A 9041-nucleotide genomic window follows, 5' to 3' on the forward strand; every position below is an offset into this window, starting at 1 on the left:
GTCATCGGCAAACTTGGATATGTGGCTTTCTATCCCGTCATCTAATATCCGCCAGAATTGGAAAATAATCCAAATTTAGCTTCAAACTCCTCATCATCTTGAGACATTTTATTTCCTTCACGTGTGTTGCGCCGACGATACTCCGGCATTGAGTCCACTGGAGCTCAAACATCCTCTGGAGAAAATTCAGTTCCACCAACAGCAACACTGAAAACATGTCAGAAGCCAATTGGTGACTTTTCACTAAAAGGAGGGCTTGTCCGGGATTTGAACCCGGGACCTCTCGCATATCACTCAATGAAACGCCCTAAGCGAGAATCATACCCCTAGACCAACGAGCCGCTGTTACTTCAACTTTGCAGCCAGTGTAAAAGTTCGTTGCCTCCCACAGCCGATCGGCCATCCTTTCAGACCAGGTCTGTGCATTCAATCTCGTTTTCTGCTCCGGTGTCCAGCAATATCAAGTTGCACACCAAATATTTCCAATCACCAATATTAGTCTCCCTTTACCAAATTTGTTTCGAGTGTACGACTTGAGTTGTCAAGTGAGACGTTTCAGAATTATTTGCTCTTAAACTACATTGCTTGGGAGGATACTGAGAGGTGTGTCGATTTGCGGCACGCTCTGTTCCCTTTGCATCGCCGCATGCACATTGAGTTGAATCATGGAAAGGTTGCAGCACGGAAAGAGGCCATTCGGCCCATCGAGTCCGTGCTCGCTCTCTGCAAGAGCAATCCAGCTAGAAACACTCCCCCGCCTTTCCCCGAAGCCCTGATTTTTTAGTGAATCAAGGTCCCTAGTGTAGTTAACATTCTCTAAATTGAGAACAATTTAAAGGAGTAAGCTCCTTAAAGGGAGTGGTAAGTAGTTTTTCTTTCCTTTTTTTTTCTCTTGACATTGTAGTTGTTCTTAAGCTAATTTAAGGGTTAAGTCATGGCAGGAGATCCCAGGGCCGTGTCATGTTCCTCTTGTGGGATGTGGGAATTCCGGGCTCCTTCCTGTATCCCTGATTCCTTAACCTGCGGGAAGTGTGTCCAGCTGCAGCTATTGTTTGACCGCTTGACGGCTCTGGAGCTGCGGATGGACTCACTTTGGAGCATCCGCGATGCTGAGAAAGTCGTGGATAGCACGTTCAGTGAGTTGGTCACACCGCAGATAAAAATTACTGAGGGAGATAGTGAATGGGTGACCAACAGACAGAGGAAGAGTAGGAAGGCAGTGCAGGGGTCTCCTGCGGTCATCTCCCTCCAAAACAGGTATACCGTTTTGGATACTGTTGGGGGAGATGGCTCACCAGGGGAAGGTGGCAGTGGCCAGGTTCATGGCACCGTGGCTGGCTCTGCTGCACAGGAGGGCAGGAAAAAGAGTGGCAGAGCTATAGTGATAGGGGACTCGATTGTAAGGGGAATAGACAGGCGTTTCTGCGGACGCAACCGAGACTCCAGGATGGTATGTTGCCTCCCTGGTGCAAGGGTCAAGGATGTCTCGGAGCGGCTGCAGGACATTCTGGAGGGGGAGGGTGAACAGCCAGTTGTCGTGGTGCATATAGGCACCAACGATATCGGTACAAAACAGGATGAGGTCCTACAAGCTGAATTTAGGGAGTTAGGAGTTAAACTAAAGAGTAGGACCTCAAAGGTAGTAATCTCAGGATTGCTACCAGTGCCACGGGCTAGTCAGAGTAGGAATGACAGGATAGCTAAGATGAATACGTGGCTTGAGAGATGGTGCAAGAGGGAGGGATTCAAATTCCTGGGCCATTGGAACCGGTTCTGGGGGAGGTGGGACCAGTACAAATTGGACGGTCTGCATCTGGGCAGGACTGGAACCAATGTCCTAGGGGGAGTGTTTGCCAGTGCTGTTGGGGAGGGTTTAAACTAATGTGGCAGGGGGATGGGAACCGATGCAGGAAGTCAGTGGGAAATAAAGTGGTGACAGAAACAAAAGGCAGTAAGGGAGAGTGTACAGAACATGACCGGACAGATGGTCTGAGAAAGCAGGGCAAAGACCAAGGGAAGTCTAGATTAAACTGCATTTATTTCAATGCAAGAAGTCTGATGGGCAAGGCAGATGAACTCAGGGCATGGATGGGTACATGGGACTGGGATGTTATAGCTATTACTGAAACATGGCTAAGGGAGGGGCAGGACTGGCAGCTCAATGTTCCAGGGTACAGATGCTATAGGAAAGATAGAGCAGGAGGTAAGAGAGGAGGGGGAGTTGCGTTCTTGATTCGGGAGAACATCACGGCAGTCGTGAGAGGGGATATATCCGAGGGTTCGCCCACTGAGTCTATATGGGTAGAACTGAAAAATAAGAAGGGAGAGATCACTTTGATAGGATTGTACTACAGACCCCCAAATAGTCAACGGGAAATTGAGGAGCAAATATGTAAGGAGATTACAGACAGCTGCAAGAAAAATAGGGTGGTAATAGTAGGGGACTTTAACTTTCCCAACATTCACTGGGACAGCCATAGCATTAGGGGCTTGGATGGAGAGAAATTTGTTGAGTGTATTCAGGAGGAATTTCTCATTCAGTATGTGGATGGCCCGATTAGAGAGGGGGCAAAACTTGACCTCCTCTTGGGAAATAAGGAAGGGCAGGTGACAGAAGTGTTAGTGAGGGATCACTTTGGGACCAGTGATTATAATTCCATTAGTTTTAAGATAGCTATGGAGAAGGATAGGTCTGGCCCAAAAGTTAAAATTCTAAATTGGGGAAAGGCCAATTTTGATGGTATTAGACAGGAACTTTCAGAAGTTGATTGGGAGAGTCTGTTGGCAGGCAAAGGGACGTCTGGTAAGTGGGAGGCTTTCAAAAGTGTGTTAACCAGGGTTCAGGGTAAGCACATTCCTTCTAAAGTGAAGGGCAAGGCTGGTAGAAGTAGGGAACCTTGGATGACTCGGGAGATTGAGGCACTAGTCAAAAAGAAGAAGGAGGCATATGACATGCATAGGCAGCTGGGATCAAGTGGATCCCTTGAAGAGTATAGAGATTGCCGGAGTAGAGTTAAGAGAGAAATCAGGAGGGCAAAAAGGGGATATGAGATTGCTTTGGCAGATCAGGCAAAGGTGAATCCAAAGAGCTTCTACAAATACATAAAGGGCAAAAGGGTAACTAGGGAGAGAGTAGGGCCTCTTAAGGATCAACAAGGTCATCTATGTGCGGAACCACAAGAGATGGGTGAGATCCTGAATGAATATTTCACATCGGTATTTACGGTTGAGAAAGGCATGGATGTTAGGGAACTTGGGGAAATAAATAGTGATGTCTTGAGGAGTGTACATATTACAGAGAGGGAGGTGCTGGAAGTCTTAACGCGCATCAAGGTAGATAAATCTCCGGGACCTGATGAAATGTATCCCAGGACGTTATGGGAGGTTAGGGAGGAAATAGCGGGTCCCCTAGCAGAGATATTTGAATCATCGACAGCTACAGGTGAGGTGCCTGAAGATTGGAGGGTAGCAAATGTTGTGCCTTTGTTTAAGAAGGGCGGCAGGGAAAAGCCTGAGAACTGCAGACCAGTGAGCCTGACATCTGTAGTGGGTAAGTTGTTAGAGGGTATTCTGAGGGACAGGATCTACAGGCATTTGGAGAGGCAGCGACTAATTAGGAACAGTCAGCATGGTTTTGTGAGAGGAAAATCATGTCTCACGAATTTGATTGAGTTTTTTGAAGGGGTAACCAAGAAGATAGATGAGGGCTGTGCAGTAGACGTGGTCTACATGGACTTCAGCAAAGCATTTGACAAGGTACCGCATGGTAGGTTGTTACATAAGGTTAAATCTCATGGGATCCAAGGTGAGGTAGCCAATTGGATACAAAATTGGCTTGACGACAGAAGACAGAGGGTGGTTGTAGAGGGTAGTTTTTCAAACTGGATGCCTGTGTCCAGCGGTGTGCCTCAGGGATCGGTGCTGGGTCCGCTGTTATTTGTTATTTATATTAATGATTTGGATGAGAATTTAGGAGGCATGGTTAGTAAGTTTGCAGATGATACCAAGATTGGTGGCATTGTGGACAGTGAAGAAGGTTATCTAGGATTGCAACGGGATCTTGATAAATTGGGTCAGTGGGCCGATGAATGGCAGATGGAGTTTAATTTAGATAAATGTGAGGTGATGCATTTTGGTAGATCGAATCGGGCCAGGACCTACTCCGTTAATGGTAGGGCGTTGGGGAGAGTTATAGAACAAAGAGATCTGGGAGTACAGATTCATAGCTCCTTGAAAGTGGAGTCACAGGTGGATAGGGTAGTGAAGAAGGCATTCAGCATGCTTGGTTTCATTGGTCAGAACATTGAATGCAGGAGTTGGGATGTCTTGTTGAAGTTGTACAGGGCATTGGTGAGGCCACACTTGGAGTACTGTGTACAGTTCTGGTCACCCTATTATAGAAAGGATATTATTAAACTAGAAAGAGTGCAGAAAAGATTTACTAGGATGCTACCGGGACTTGATGGTTTGACTTACAGGGAGAGGTTAGACAGACTGGGACTTTTTTCCCTGGAGAGCAGGAGGTTAAGGGGTGATCTTATCGAAGTCTATAAAATAATGAGGGGCATAGATAAGGTCGATAGTCAAAATCTTTTCCCAAAGGTAGGGGAGTCTATAACGAGGGGGCATAGATTTAAGGTGAGAGGGGAGAGATACAAAAGGGTCCAGAGGGGCAATATTTTCACTCAAAGGGTGGTGAATGTCTGGAACGAGCTGCCAGAGGCAGTAGTAGAGGCGGGCACAATTTTGTCTTTTAAAAAGCATTTGGACAGTTACATGGGTAAGATAGGTATGGAGGGATATGGGCCAAGTGCAGGCAATTGGGACTAGCTTAGTGGTATAAACTGGGCGACATGGACATGTTGGGCCGAAGGGCCTGTTTCCATGTTGTAACTTCTATGATTCTATGATTCTATAAGTACTTATCCAGTTCCCTTTTAAAGGCCACGATTGAATCTGCCTCCATCACACCCTCGGGCATTGCATTCCAGATCCGAACCTCTTGCTGTGTGAAAAAGCTTTTCCTCATGTCACCTTTGGTTATTTTGCCAATCACCTGAAACCGATGTCCTCTGGTTCTTGACCCTTCCGCCAATGGGAACAGTTTCTCTCCATCTTCTACGTCGAGATCCTTCATGATTTTGAATACCTCTATCAAATCTCCACAAAACCGTCTCTTTTCCGAGGAGAACAACCTCATATTCTCCAGTCTAACCACGTAACTAAAGTCCCTCATCCCTGCAATTAAGCTGGTAATTTTTTTCTGCTCCCCCTCCAAGGCCTTCACATCTTTCCTGAAGTGCGGTGTCCCGAACCGGACACAATACTTCAGTTGTGTTCGAACCAGTGTGTTATAATGTTTCATCCTGACTTCGAAACTTTTGCACTCTGTACATCTATTTATAAAGCCCAGGACCCCGAATGCTTTTTAACCGCTTTCTCAACCTGCCCTGCCACATTCAACTATTTGTACACATGAACCTCTATTTGTTCCTGCACCGCTTTCACATTTGTGCCCTGGAGTTTATATTGCCTCTCCTCGTTCTTCCAACCGAAATGTATCACTTCGCATTTTTCAGCGTTAAATTTCATCTGCCACGTCTCCGCCCATGCCACCAGCCTGTCTATGTCATTTGAAGTCTATCACTGTCCTTAACACTGTTTACTACCCTTCCAAGGTTTGTTTCATCTGCAAATTTTGAAATTGTGCCCTGTGCACGAAAGTCCAAGTCATTGATATATATCAAGAAAAGCAGTGGTCCGAGCACTGATCCCTGGGGAACAGCACTCTACAACTCTCTCCAGTTCGAAAAAGAACCGTTCCCCAGTAATCTCTGTTTCCTGTCCCTTTCTTGATGATAAGCCTACCATGCAGCACTTTATCAAACACCTTTTGAAAGTCGATATACACCGCATCAACTGAATTGCCTTCATCTATCCTCTCTGTTACCTCATCAAAAACTCTTACAGGTTAGTTGAGCACGATTTGTATTTAACAAATCCGTGCTGGCTTTCCCTAATCAATTCACCCTCGACCAAGTGACTGTTAATTCTGTCCCGGATTATCGTTTCTAAAAGTTTCCCCACCACTGAGGTTAAACTGACTGGCCGATATTTGCTGGGTTTATCCGTGTACCCATTTCTGAACAAGGGTGCAACCTTTGCAATTCTCCAGTCCTCTGGCACCACCCACATATCTAAGGATGTTGATAGATTATGGCCAGTGCCTCTGCAATTTCCACCGTTGCTTCCCTCAGCAACCTAGCATGTATCCCATCCGGAACAGGTGATTTACCTACTTTAAGTGCAGCCAGCCGTTCAAGTGCCTCTTCTTTATCAATTTTTAGACCATCCAGTATCTCAACTATAAGTTCCTTTGCTGAGACTCTGGCAGCATCTTCTTCCTTGGTAAAGATAGATGCAAAGTACTCATTTGGTACCTCGGCCATCCCCTCTGCCTCCATGAGTAGATCTCCTTGATCGGGCCGAATCCGCCTCTCGCCTCCGCTTACTACCCGTTTACTGTTTACATGCCTGCAGAAGACTTTTGGATTCCCTTTTATGTTGGCCGTCAGTCCATAGTCATATTTCTCTTTGCCTCTCATTTCCTTTTTCTCTTCCCCTCTGAACTCCCTAATTTCGGCCTGGTGAATGAGAGCATAAAAAAGTTAGCATTTCATTCAGCCGGAAGCAGAAAGTTACTGGTTGATTAATGGCGATTTGAACAAGCATTCGTCTTTTTTACAGAGTTTAATGAGTGTTGCGAAATTAATAAAGTGAACTGGAATTCCTGATGGGGAACCGCTTCAGACAACACATTACTGCCCACACTGGGAAAAAGGATACTTCCGAAACTTTGACAACACATAGCAGGTCCCGCTGCAAAGTGACAGCTTGCCAGCTATTCCGAAATTTGGAGCCTGGACAGGGAGTTAAACGCTGCACCTTCAGCTCACTGCCCACTTTAAAAGTCTGATACTCTACCGACTGAGCTACCCAGCCTCGATACTACATACGCTCCCATCGTGCATATTCATGGGAGGCCTCTGAATCATCCCTGCAGCCGGCGAGCAAGGGTGAGGTCCGTTTGATAAAATTCTCAGCAACGTGTTGAGGAGAATCCTTGTTCCTGTTGAACATGATGTAAGAAACATGGACAGTGAACTCGTGAGTTTACAATTCTTCTTGTTTGTGCCAAATGTCTTGTCATTCGTTAGCACCAATTAAAATAGCACTTTACCCAGCGGCACAAAAGCTGAACTTGTCCCACACGGGAGCTGGAAAAGGCATCTCGTCCTTTCAGCGTATTAACATCTGTAAGCTGAATAATTTCTCCCGTTACACAGTGATACCAGGCAGCATATTTCCCTTCCAAATTTTGCGAACACGAAACTTCCAACCGATGAATATCGGCTTAACGAAAAGAAGAATTGTTTGTTTGGTTCTTTAGATTTAAAGATCTCGTACCGGCCCCTTTGCCATATGAGCTGCCGCTAAAAGTCCCCTCTCCCCCTATGAACAAGTAAACTGGCACCTGCTATTGCAAGACGGCAGACCAGAGGAACCCAAGAGCTCCCATGGGAACACTAAGAAGTAGACGCGTTATTGAACATACCAGTTGTACCTTGAACTCCAGTCAAAATGTTCGGAGTAAAAGGTTTGATTGTTTTAGAAGACGCTCGAACTCACAACCTGGTCATTTCTGGAGCCCATACTGCTAGAAATAAGTAACGCACGCTTAACAATTGGGCAACACGAGAGCAGCGAACAACCGACAGCATCAGCGCTCCTGACAAACAGCTTCATTTTCGGTCTCTCAATTATCACTTCGAGATCTTTCTCAAACAGAAGCCTCCAATCAAGATGCGCTTCATTGAATAACAATTCTTAAATCAAGAGAGTTTTGATCGATCATGACTAAAGCATGTACAATTTCCTCACTTGTTCCTTTCAATCCCCTGGGATGGGAAACATCAGGTCGTGGAGATTTGTCTATCTTTCGCCTAATTATTTTCTCCATTGCCATTATTTTACTAAAACGAAACCCCTTGATTTGTTAACAGTTTTCCTAGTGTCTCTGCTATGTTAGCCTCATCCATTTCTGTGACGACCGATGCAAAGTAAAAATTTAGCAACTCTGCCATTTCCTGATTTTCAATTACAATATCACCTCCATCTGTCTTCAAGCGGCCCACATTACTCCAAGCCTCCCTTCGTTCTCTTAATATATTTGGAAAAACCTTGAGAGTTGTCCTCATTTTCCCTCACAAGTTTTTCTCCTTTTCCCTTTTTGCTCCTCTTACGATTTTTTAGTTTCAGCACCACAATAAACAACACTTCGCTGTGAAGTTCGGCTCAATAGTTCTCCAATGTCAGAGCGAGAATTGTCTGATCCCCGAATTTATTTAATGTAACAAATACAATCACACATAATCATCCGTGTATCAACGCACTGATGGATACACAAAGATAAACACAGCGAGAAATCCGGTTAGTGTCGGAATGCACAGGTGAACGGACAAGCGAAACAGACAAAGATGAAACGGCCTGAACCCCAACAGTGAAGTGTCGCTGATAGATATTAATGAGAGGAGGTGGAGACAAAGTGTCATCAATTGGCGCTGTGGCTTAGTTGGTTAAAGCGTCTGTCTAGTAAACAGAAGATCCTGGGTTCAACTCCCAGCAGTGCCTTGTGCAGCTGGTTATTTTACCTAATTTGTGGAATTGAGCGACAAAATAACAATGTGGTGTTTGTTCAGTGGGAAACGGATAACCGAATGACTGTTCAAAAACGCCCTTTCATTGCACAGACAGACCTCTCATGGAATGTGTCTGTAACACTTTAATTTAAAGACACGTTCTTGTTTCTGGGCTCGTTGGGGTCGGGGTGTATTTCGCGATTTGAGGTTCAAACCCGGAAGTAGTCCAAATTTGGAACTGGATTTGTGATCTTGACCTGCGGTGCAAACGTTTGCAAAGAGGGAAAGGAAGTCCCCAAATCACTCCACCTGAATCGCCAGGCTCGGATGAAATACATCCCA

General features: G+C 45.5%; 2 non-coding genes across 2 annotated transcripts; one reads left to right on the forward strand and one right to left on the reverse strand.

Moving 5' to 3' along the window:
- Positions 1-252: 252 nt before the first annotated feature.
- Positions 253-341, reverse strand: trnap-agg (transfer RNA proline (anticodon AGG)). The gene is given in 2 exon segments: positions 253-288; positions 306-341. It is a non-coding gene; the product is annotated as a tRNA-Pro (tRNA).
- Positions 342-8617: 8276 nt separating this feature from the next.
- On the forward strand, positions 8618-8691 carry trnat-agu (transfer RNA threonine (anticodon AGU)). The gene has a single exon. It is a non-coding gene; the product is annotated as a tRNA-Thr (tRNA).
- The last annotated feature ends 350 nt before the right edge of the window (positions 8692-9041 follow it).

This window comes from Heptranchias perlo, chromosome 20, assembly GCF_035084215.1.
Source record: "Heptranchias perlo isolate sHepPer1 chromosome 20, sHepPer1.hap1, whole genome shotgun sequence".
NCBI lineage: Eukaryota > Metazoa > Chordata > Chondrichthyes > Hexanchiformes > Hexanchidae > Heptranchias > Heptranchias perlo.